The sequence below is a fragment of the Lactuca serriola genome, chromosome 2 (assembly GCF_051521515.1).
Source record: "Lactuca serriola cultivar US96UC23 chromosome 2, Lser_US96UC23_V15, whole genome shotgun sequence".
Lineage (NCBI taxonomy): Eukaryota > Viridiplantae > Streptophyta > Magnoliopsida > Asterales > Asteraceae > Lactuca > Lactuca serriola.
In genome coordinates, this window is record NC_136409.1 from 142,624,090 (window position 1) to 142,636,374 (window position 12,285).

The 12,285-nt window shown below is 27.0% G+C and overlaps 2 long non-coding RNA genes across 3 annotated transcripts; both read right to left on the minus strand.

The window, feature by feature from the left end:
- Nucleotides 1-355: 355 nt before the first annotated feature.
- LOC145090478 (uncharacterized) lies at nucleotides 356-1,340 on the minus strand. Its single transcript, XR_013701601.1, has 4 exons — nucleotides 1,208-1,340; nucleotides 1,064-1,121; nucleotides 568-681; nucleotides 356-457 (listed from the first exon to the last, which is right to left on the minus strand). It is a non-coding gene; the product is annotated as an uncharacterized LOC145090478 (long non-coding RNA).
- A 93-nt stretch (nucleotides 1,341-1,433) lies between these two features.
- On the minus strand, nucleotides 1,434-3,382 carry LOC145090479 (uncharacterized). 2 transcript variants are annotated; one of them, XR_013701603.1, is made up of 5 exons: nucleotides 3,135-3,382; nucleotides 2,999-3,042; nucleotides 2,815-2,921; nucleotides 1,898-1,974; nucleotides 1,434-1,512 (listed from the first exon to the last, which is right to left on the minus strand). It is a non-coding gene; the product is annotated as an uncharacterized LOC145090479 (long non-coding RNA). The 2 variants fall into 2 exon arrangements; XR_013701602.1 differs by having other exon boundaries at nucleotides 2,999-3,382.
- Nucleotides 3,383-12,285: the final 8,903 nt, after the last annotated feature.

Below are 12,285 nucleotides of genomic sequence, written 5' to 3' on the forward strand. Positions count from 1 at the left end.
AACTATTTTGTGACACATAATTTGTGCCGTAAAAACTAATTCAATTCTAAAATTGATCATACTTTTAGTGGCACTTTTTTGTTTGCCACAATACAATAAAATGTTTTTTGGCATATATTTTTGACCGCTAATTAATAAAATGTTTTTTGGCACATATTTTTGACCGCTAATTACATGTGATTCTAGAACTCATGCTACTTATAGCAACACATTTTTTCGCTATAATAATAAATAAATAACTAATTTAACTGTACTGCGTAGAAAATAATAATAATTTCTTTGTTGTTCATCAATATTTTGAATTCTTTTAAACAAACATCTAAGTAAAGTTAAATAAGTCTAAAGTTGCACATGAAGTATTATCACTTACTCATTAAACCCAAAACTATAAGGCAAAAACAATAAACTATAAGGGAAATCCATATGCAGTTGAATCATTATCAAGACTTCTTATACCCTGCACACAAATGTAATGATCAATGAATATAGTTATATTTAAATAAAGTATTTAAGTAATAGTAATATATTTGAAATAACAACAAAGCTATATAACTAAAAAGAATATACCTCCTTTATAACAAGAAGATCAACAGCTCGAGGCCCAATGTTTCAATAGTTTATCAATTCATTTTCTATCCAATCAAGAAGTTGATTGTTGCACACTAAGATGATGAATACTGTCTGCAATTCAAAATTCAAAATCAGTCATTATTATTATTATTTTCTTTTCATTCTGTGATTCCATCATACCAATTACCAAATAAGGAGTTAGTAAGTGATTAGTCCATCACATGTTATATGTGATAAGAAATAATCTCAAAGGTTACTTTGAAGAAAAAAGAGAAGATGACCTGTATGTGAGTTTTAAAAATTGCCTTTCCGAATAGGGTTGCAAGAAAAAACTTCCAAAATGGAATCCCAAATTGGCCGGACATAATTCCCAAATTGGTCGAACATAATTCCAGCAAGGTCAAACAGAGGATTTGGCACCTAAAAGTTGCCTCAGCTAATTAATTCAACTAATGTAATGAATATTAAAGAGGATAAAAACATGAAAACTAACCGAAGCAATATATGGAACATCAGCAGAGGTTGCTATTTTACCTATCTCAGATGAGCACCTACAAATGAATAAAAAATTTAAAAAGTTCATATATTTAAAAAATTGTTATTTTTTTTGGTAATTGTAACTTAAATATTTACATACCAATCTACTACAGTAACTTCTCCATTATGGCCTTGAAGCATAATAGGATCTGCTGTATGATTATTGACCTACCATACATATGCATTTCCATCACTAGATCCACTAAGGATATGCCCTGCATCTGGACTCAATTTTGACTGCATATTTCACATTTAAAAACCATTAATTATTCCATTATTTAAATAAAAAAATTAATAATATGGAAAATAGAACTTTACCTTAACAAAAAAAATGTACTAATATCACACCCTTTGAAGGTTTTAATAGGCCCCTTCTCTAGTCAAAGTACATTCAAAAGATATATCCTGTTGAAACCCATGAAAAATCTTTAGGGTTAATTTCATAAAAAAAAACCTTAGATTTTGTGTTTTTCCTAAAAAAAAAAACTCAACTTTGTTTTTTCCTGAAAATAACCTTCAACCTTCTAGTTGTTCACAAATAAATCCTTATTTTTTTAGTTTTTATAGAAAGAAACCTCACATTTTTTTTTTCGGAAAAATGACTAGAAGGTTAAGATTAAAAAAAAATGAAAAAAAATGCATGGTCTTTTTCAAGAATAAAATAAAGATGAGGTTTAATCCAGAAATAACACAAAAGATTAACCCAAATATTTATACTGAAACTAAAAAAAGGAATGAAATTTTTTCAAAGGGTAAAGGGTAAAATGGTCAAAAGATTTTAAAAGTGTACCTGTTGTCCATGCATGAAGCTGAAATATGCACTCCATTTAAATCTTGGGAGAGACTAGATATGCCATATGATCTTACCTAAAAGAAAATTAAATATATATCATGTAATTGTAATTATTTAAATAATCACTCTTTTATTTGTTGTAACAATTAAATAATGTACTTCAATTAATTAATTTTTATAGCATCCTATTTTTAGTTTTTTCCTATAAGGAAATGAAAACTCCCCCTATATTGTTATTATCCAGATATAGAAAAACAAAAGTATTCATCAATATATATTAATATGTAATAACATATAATCATCAAAACCAAGGAACTTACAAGCTCATCCTCATTTTCAATAATTTGAAAGAACTGTGAGTTTGATGAATAATGAGGATCAATGTACAATTGATTTTGGGTTTTGGTTTGATAAGTATGTGAAATCTTCAAATATAATGAAAATTAAACTAGAATAAGGCATTGACATCATATTCCAACAAAAAAAATCCTATGATAAGGCAAGAATGCTCATAATTCATGAGATCCCCAATACAAAGAACAAATCTAACCTAAAATGAAGTTTTGCATGAGTAAGATAGAATCATTAAGCACTAATGTGACATAACACCCACCAACAAATACAACATACAGAGTTAAATTACAATATACAAACACTTCTGATAGAAATTAAGAATGTTTCAAGAAATAAAGATTTCAAACCATTTAGAAAATAAAAACTCAAGCTTACTTTACTATGAGATAATTGTAATTAGAAATAAGTAGATATTTATGTACATTATACTAATTGATTATCATTAAGAGTGGATTGATTCCAATTCTTCATGAACTTTTCAAGAAATAAAGATTTCAAACCAATTTTTAGGAAATCTTAGAACCATTCTTAAGACCACACATCAGCTACAACTCAAATACCTGAACAGTTAAATCTTATTTTCTCCATCATCATCAACACCTGGCCAATCCTCAAACAAGTACCCCTATAGATGACCTATCTCCAATGGCAGCTTTGCGAGATCAACCTGTTAATACAACAACAAATACTAATCTTATATAATGTTTGCATAAAAACCATCACCAAATAGAATTGTACACACACCTTTTCCAGACAGAAAACTGAAAAGTTTTTCTTGAGATTTAGAGCTGAATATGTGGACATGGGGGCAATCTCAAAATTAGCCATCAAAGTTTAAAATTAAGCTAAATTCATCAGCCAATTAAAGTCAAAAGCATACCAATTTCATAGCAAAAAAAGTCGACATGGTGGCTCAATCACGAAATCAGGGGAGAAATAACTAACTACAACTTTGATTATTTCCAGGAATTTGTAGATAGGGTGGCGTATCTTTAACAAAGCTATGGGGGAAGGTTCATCCAAGCCCTAGAATGATGAAAAATTGCGTGAAGCATCGAGTACGACACAGTAACATGAAGAAGGTTTATTCAATCCTTAGAAATCAAAAAGAAAACGAGAACCCTAATTGTCTATGTGTTTTGAACCCTTATCATCTATGTATTTTGAACTTTGGCTAAGAGGTGGAAACATGAAATATAAAACGGCACTCTCAGGACTCATGAGATGATGGAGACAAATAAGAAGCGTGGAGGATTTTTACGACATAATACGTCTTTTCTAGTGGTCTACTTACGATTCTAGCATTTGATGAATTGAATTGAAGATCGGAGATGCGACAGAGCTCAATGGATTTATGGACAACTTGCTTCGCTTCCTTAAGCCTCAACATGATTGAAATCTCCGAAAAATCCATTCAAGAGAGAGTGATGGAGAAGGAGAAACAATCGATATTTGACATCTGTGATTGTAATTGTGAATGGCGGAAGATGATATCAACAAGCAACCACAGTGGATATATTGAATCCGGTGTGTTTCTAGTTTCCATTCGGTGTCACTTTAGAAAACCGGTGCACGCCATTTGTCTTTCCTTGCTTTTATTCACGTTTATATTTTTCAGAGAAAAGGAAATGAGGTTTTTCCCCTTTTTGAAAGACGAAAAAAGGGAAACAAAAATTATATAGTGGCATAAAAAGGACCGGATAAAATCTTAATAAAACTTTAGTGGCATATAATGACTTGTATGACATATAATCTATAAGCTTTAATAGCATATTAAAATAATCTGCCACTATTAAATATAAATATTAGTGGTATAAAATGGTAAGTGCCATTAAATCTATCAATATTAATAGTGGCATATAAAATATACCACTAAAAACATAATATAGCGGCACAAAAAATTTATGCCACTGAAAATGTATGCCACTAAATGTCAATTTGTTTGTAGTGCTAGTTTAAGAAGATTAACAACAAATCAAGGGAAGAACACTTACATTCTTGAAGATCTAAGTTGAAAATCGGATGATAGTTGAGAGAGAAATCGAGTTCTAGGCTTAGGAGTGTGAAAAGGGATTAAAGGAGGCTGAGATCTACATTTATACACGTGAGTGTGCTGCCAAAAGAGGGGTGTGCGGCCGCACACCCATGTGTGCGGCCGTACACTCCTTATGTTGGAGTGTAAGGCTCGATTTTGGTGCTAGAAGTGTACGCGATCCATTCCTATGCTCAATGCTTGATTCTACAGAGCTTTGAACCTTTATTCTGACTCTAAATAAGGCTAAAAGATAGCAGGAATGAGTATGACACTCAGTTGAGTTGATTGACTGGGTCTTGAAAGCAAAAAAATTCGAGTTGTCACACCATGTAAGATGTCGTGAGGAAAACCTGAAGAAACTAGTCATAAATATCGAATGTGTACAAAAAAACAATGACTTATTTTGCAACAAAAAATATAAGGACTAAATGTATATAAAATGAGAAATATATTACCTTATTAAGTCATTTTTTCTGACTTATCTAGAGTAGTGGACTGAATGTATACAATTTAAACACGTTAAAGAGTAAATTTGGACAAAAAAAATTCAGTAACAAAATGTGTACAAATCGAAAAGTATATTAGCCTATTAAGTCATTATCCCTTATTTTTACGTAGATCATTAGAATGTACATATTTTGATGCCCATGATACAAATCACCTCTTATGTGCAAACAAATGACAACCTTTTGAATTATCTGCATAAGGGATTAACGGTGGATAAATATTATTCTAATTTATTCATGAAACTTCTAAGCAATGAACACACCAATGGAGAGGCATCATCTACATTGACTAAAAAATGAACATCAGGAACCTATAAGATACTGTGCATATTTAAGATTTTCTGCAAGAGGAGCTTCAGAGCTTGAAATTTGAAAAGGTATGAAAGCATAAAGCACAAGTAGAAGGAAAGAAAGAAGAACCTGAAAATTGATGCGATGGTAGAGATGATGTCATTGCAATGGCGGGGTTGTAACACTACAATGGTGGAGCCATGTCATTGAGATGTTCGGGTTGTGATGGTGGAAAAATGGGAAAAGAATCGGGGAGTGCTAGTGTGTGGTCTTTAGAGTTGGAGAGTAAGAGGCTGTTTGGGATTGCTTATTTAACTATGAGAGTGCTTTTGGACAAAAGTGCTTATTGACTTATGGTGATAGGAAAATGAGTTTGTTTTAAAAAGTGTTTGTATTAGCTTTTGTGGTGTTAAAAACCAATAAGTCGATAAATTGTTTTTTTTAAAATGTTTGGTTTAGCTTATACATGTAAAATTACTAAAAAATTAGTGGGTTATTTTAGGTTAGTTTGAGGGTATAAATATAACTGCAATTTAAAAAAGTCAAAAGCTATTAAAAATATCCGGCTCTTCTTTACTTTTCAATTCCTCCTTTTTATAATTTCACAAAATCAATTTCAAGAAGCGCTTTTTTTTATACTCAAAAACCTTTTTTTTAATCTTATTTTTCTTTTTGAAAAGAAAATCTCCAGAAAAATCCTTATATTTTAACATCATTATAGATTGAGTAATTATATAATTTTTATTTAATTAAGTTCTAAAAACTTGCAATTGCTTACATTTTGACCATTTTACCCGATATACCTGTCACCAACATAATATGATGATTTTTTGTAGATATGATCAAAATATACTGATTTTTTTACAAACATATTATTTTTAAGTTTTTAATATTATTTTATTATCTTAGTATATTTTTTCTATCCAACGGATTGTATTATCTTACATTAATTTTATGATATTTTTCTTTGTTTGACAAAAAATATTTATTATAAAAGTAGTTTTTTTTTTCTTCTAAAAATAACCGTTTTTATAATATTTCTATTTAACAGATAATATTATCTTACATTAATCTTGTGATATTTTCTTTCTTCTATATAGAACTGTTTTTCCACTTTGCAAAATTATGATCGTAAGATCCTATATAGGTTTTCAAGTACGTAAGATCCTACCAAAAACATTTTATAAAATAAAGGTATATTTTCATCTATCAGCTCCCTATTCAGTTAACAATAAATACTTTAAAGCACGAAAGATACATCTCTAATACGGATCATTTTACCTAGGTGAATATACAATCCTACCATTATGATTGTGATTTTAACAACCTTGATATCATTTATTTAACAAAGTTATTTTTTAAAGATCATTTTTTTGTAACTTTTAGATTCTTATGTTTATTTTAAAGAGAATATTATACGATAATAACAGAGAAATACAATAAGATAAGATTAAGATAATACCTTATGTCATATAGAAACTATTATATTAAGATTATGCTAACATAATAAGATGATATTAAAAAAATTAAAAATAAGATACTTTAAAACAAATCCTTATATTTTGATCATATAAGCGTAAAACAAAATTTATATTCTGTTGGTAAAACAATTCCTTATATTTTGATCATATATGCGTAAAAAAATTTATATTCTTGTTGTGACCGGTTTACTGGGTAAATGGGTCAAAATGTAAATAATTTTTAGCTTTTGAGACTTAATTGAATATAAAAAAATATAATGACTAAAATGATTATGATGTAGAAATAAAATGACTTTATTTGAGATGTTTTTTTGAGAAAACCAATATGTTAATAAATTATTTCAACAAGTAATCTCAAACACCCCCTATGCAGGCTTTAGGTAAACGAAATCTGACCAGAATTGATTAATTTCATTGATTTTGGTAAAACTAGAATATAAACAAGTTGTCTGATTTTATTAGGTAAAACTAAAACAAAACATAGCAAGAAACTAAAATTATCATATTGTGCTTTTACAACAAAAAACCTAAAAACCAAATTTTACCAACATCAACTCGAATTTAACAAAATGTTTTTCACGAATTAGTAAAAAATCATTAAATTCAAATAATATTTAATACCAATTAATCAACATGACTTCAAAATTAATAAAGTTCTCAACCTAAGTTATTTAAAAATCCATAAACCTAAATAAAAATAGAATGATAAAAATATAACCAATTTCAAATGTCTACTTGTAATATAGTCTTTGCAAAACCTGGCTTGCTCGAAGCGTCTAACCTATTCCACATCGTAATAATTAAGTTTTTAGTAAACTTGAGACAAACCTGATTGATTTATACAGTAGAAAAAGTCATAGTCTTCTACTCTTCATATACAACCGTAAAGTCACCTAGGTCATGTAGAAGATGTTATTTTCGTGACCATTTCTTGTATATCCTCATATCCATTAGTAAGCCCCTTCTCAATTATCTTCACCCGTTCTTCGAATGCGAATTTAGATGCAGTTACTTATCTTTTTCTCTTTCTTGGATAAGTGGAATGTAGGAATGTATGATACTTTTGAAGTCCATGCCAATTAAAGATGACAAACATAAAATTCAAGTTCTAAATCAAAATTTAATCTATAAAGATCTAACATTCAAGATTCACTCATTTATCACAGTTTCATAATTGTTCCATGTGGACAACAAAATATCTCACTTTGAAGACTTTTTTTTAAAAAGGTCATGCCACTGGTCCTGTGGTTTGCAAAATTACATAAAAGGTTCTTATGTCGTTAAATCTAACTTTTCAACTGTTAGCTATTAATGAAAAGACTATTTTGCCCTTGTACTAAATTTGCAATATACTTTAAACCTTAAGGAGCATGTGTGTAATTTTGTAAATTTGAAATTTCGTGTGTGTGTGTGTGTGTGTATATATATATATATATATATATATAGAGAGAGAGAGAGAGAGAGAGAGAGTTAAGATCAAATAAGAAGAAAATTTTTGAAAAAGTTTTTTTTTCTACATATTTTTTTAAAAAACAAACAAAATGAATCATTAGATGATTTATTTGTAAGATGATCACAAAAAACATCTTTGTGATTCATTTTTAAGTAAATTAAGAAAAAAAAATCACGTTTATGACAATTTTAATGAATAACAACAAAATCATTATATAAATGAATCATCGAGATGTTTCTTCGAGATTTTTTTTGTGAACCTTGTCATCTTTTATTCATCTAGTGATTCATTTATTTTGTTCGTCAAAAAAATATGTTGAAAAAAAACTTCTTCACTTCCTACCAAGTTTTTTTTTCCGGATACACACACACACACACACACACACACACACACACACACATATATATATATATATATATATATATATATATATATATATATATATATATATAATTTCAACAATTTGATAACTTTTTTTTTTATCTTTTTGATATTTTTGTTTTCTATTTTTATTTTATAATTTTAGTTATTTATGGTTTTTTTGTAATGTTTTTATTTTATTATTCAAGTAAATAAACATAAATTCGAAAAACCATATCGAAAACTTTTTTTTTTAGTTTTTCTTATTTACGAGTTGTAGCGTTAATGTTTTTTTTTTTAATTTTTTTTTATGTTGTTACGATTCATGTTTTTTACTTGGATGCTCCATAGTTAATATTGTTAGCAATTTTATGTTTGCATTTATCATTATCATTACTTCAACTTTTGTTTTTGTTTTTGTTTTTTTTAATAATTTTAGTTATTTTTATTCTTCTATTGTTTTTATTTATTTTGATTCAAGTAAAAAAAAAATAGAAAAAAAAACTCAAATACCAAAATGGTAATATACTCAAATATATTAATACATTTAACACTTTTCATATTTTTTTTGGTTTTTTTTTCGTATTTTTTTATAATCTTTTTGTATTATGTTATTAATTTTTTCGTATTATTTTTTAGTTTTTTCCTAGTTTTATTTTTTTTCGCTGTTTCGTTTTATTTTTCAACAATTTGACATTTTTCTAAAACTGTAAAGTGTATGCATATATTATAGTACATTACTATTTTGGTGTTTGAGTTTTTTTGGTTTTCTATTTTTTTAATTATTATGGTTATTTATGGTTTTTGTAACTTTTATTCATTTTGATTCGAGTAAATTAAAAAATTATGTTTATTTTCTTCATTTATATTTGTAAATATAACTATTTTATTTACTAGAATCAAAATTAAAAAAAAAAGTTACAAAAACCATAAATAAACTAAACTATTAAAAAAACCAAAAATACTTAAACACCAAAATTGTAATATATTCTAATATATTCATTTATTTTATACTTTTTGGAAAAGATCAAAAAAAATTATCAGATTGATGAATAATAAAACGAAACAACGAAAAAAATTAAAAATTAATACGAAAAAAATTAAAATAATAATATGAAAAAAATTAAAAATAAATATGAAAAAAAGATAAAAAGTGTAAAACGTATTAATATATTAGAGTATATTACAATTTTGTTGTTTGACTTTTTGTTTTTTATTTTTTCTATTTTATTACTTGAATCAAAATAAATAAAAACAATAAAAGAATAATAAATAACTAAATTTATAAATTTAGAAAACAAAATGTGAAGTAATTATAATGATAAATACAAACATAAAGTTGCTAACAATATTAACAGTGAAGCATCTATAGAGCATCAAAGTAAAAAACATGAACTGTAACAACATAAAATTTAAATAAAAAGATTAACGATTCAATTCACAAAAAAGAAAAATCAAAGAAAAAACGATTTCGACACGTTTTATCAAATTTAATTTTAGTTATTTGAACAAAAATAAATAAAAACATTAAAAAAACATAAAAAACTAAAATTATAAAATAAAAATAGAAAACAAAATGTCAAAGAGATTAAAAAAAAGTTATGAAATTGTTGAAATTAATATATATATATATATATATATATATATATATATATATATATATATATATTATATTTATAATTTGTATGTATACAAAGTTTATATTTATAATTTATATATATACAAAATTTCAATGTTACAAAATTACACAAATGGTCATTGAGGTTTGTAGTATATTGCAAATTTGGTACAAGAGTAAAATAATATTTTTATTAAAATCTAATAGCAGAAAAGTTAGATTTGACGTCAGGAGGACCTTTCATGTAATATTCATAGGACCAGTGGCATGACGTTTTCCTTGAAAGTCCTCAAAATGAGATATTTTACAAACCATATGGACCAATTATGAAATTTTGTCTTCATTTATTGAGGTAAATCATCACTAAGTCGGTTCATTACTTGATTCAACAACATCCATACCTTAGACACTAATTTGATTGATCCTCCCTAATACACATGTCTTCAAGTGTGATTATTTTGTTTTCCTAATGGTCCATAAAGCCATGTACATCCTAATAAAAATATATGGCGAAGTACATAGTACATGTTATATTCGTTCACCCTTGAATTCTTATTGGATAATATGAAGGACTTTGTAATATAGCCCAATGTTTTGTTAGTAAATAAAAATACGATAGTAAATAAAAATAGGATCTCCATAACATTTATACCTTATTCTTGCTTAATGTTTAAGCATTCATGCTTGTTTGTAGGTGGTATGAGTATTGACTTTTCTATACCCATAAATGATACATCACACATCTATATGGTGCCAAAAAACCTTCGTCGTTGATATACCCCCTCCCCATCCGCCAAATAATATTTAAAGTATTAGGTTTGAATAAGTAATGTTTAGTCTCGTGCAACACCACCTACCAAACGCAACCTTACTGTTTGGCATAAAGGGCATAACAAGTTAGGCTTCGGATAAAACTATAATTTGAGTATATATATATATATATATATATATATATATATATATATATATATATATATATATATATATATATATATATATATGGAGATGATCAAATAAGAACACCTAAACGTTTGAGAACGCGAGAACAGTTCTGGACCAATCCTTTTATAAGGGTATATTAGTAACTTTATATAAATATTAATTAATGATTTCCTAAAATCTAGGGATAATTATTTTAATTACCTAAAAAAAATAATAGTTCTTTTTATGTAATGGGATATATATAATTTATTTTCATGATGATTTTTCTGAAAGATAATTTATGACCGTTTCTTTTTCTTTAAAAGGAAATCAGTACGCCTCAAATCACAAATGAATCCACTTTTATTTACGATCCCATTTTAATACACTTCTATTCACAATCACAAATGAATATACACTCTTATTCACAAATCTCACAAATGGATATTGTTTTAATCACAAATGAATATAACAAAATAGTACATAAATTACATATAAAAGAAAATGATAAGCACGAATATATGTTCATTATCATTTATTCAACTAAGATACAAATAGCTCTAATCAATATTGAATACATTTCAATCACAAATGAAATATACTTCGGATCAAAAATGAAATTACAATACATAAGTTAGTTGTTATTCTATCAACATAAAAGAATACATATATGAAACATCGAGCTCCTTTTTTCTTGAAACTTTGCTTCCAATTGCTACTTTGTTTCCTTATTTCTTGTCAATGGACCTAACACAAAAATCACTAGAATAATTCATTATTTTTAACCTTTTATCAACGACCATTGTCTATGAAGTATGCAATTTTTTAAATAGACATGATCTTACTTGTACTGTTAGTAGAAATTGGTGAGATTGAAAATCATATATTTGAGTAATCTTGTTGGATCTTTTATCTTCTTTAGTATCCAAAACCTACATCAAGTGTTATAATCATTAATGCATCAAAGTGTTATAATCATTAATGAAAGGGACTCAACACTTACCTCTTGATCTTTGGATCGTTAGTAATCATTAACGATTAATGATGCTGGTGCTTTTTGCCTTTTGTAGTGCATCCAAATCTTGCTTTTATTGTCTCATGTTACCATCTTGATTTATATGCCTCTTATATCCAACTACTATGAGTTAGAGTGAGACTCAACCATCTTTGATTTATGATTTTTTGCTAGTATCCAATATCACACCAAAAAACAAAGGAACTTGTGATCATTGTTATTCTTAAATTCATACCTGTAAAATGAGTTCAATGATATTAAAAAAAACAATTCACAAACTATAATAATATATAGGGAATGTATATATATACATCTTCATTTATTCACAAACGCTTGTATATATGGTTATAG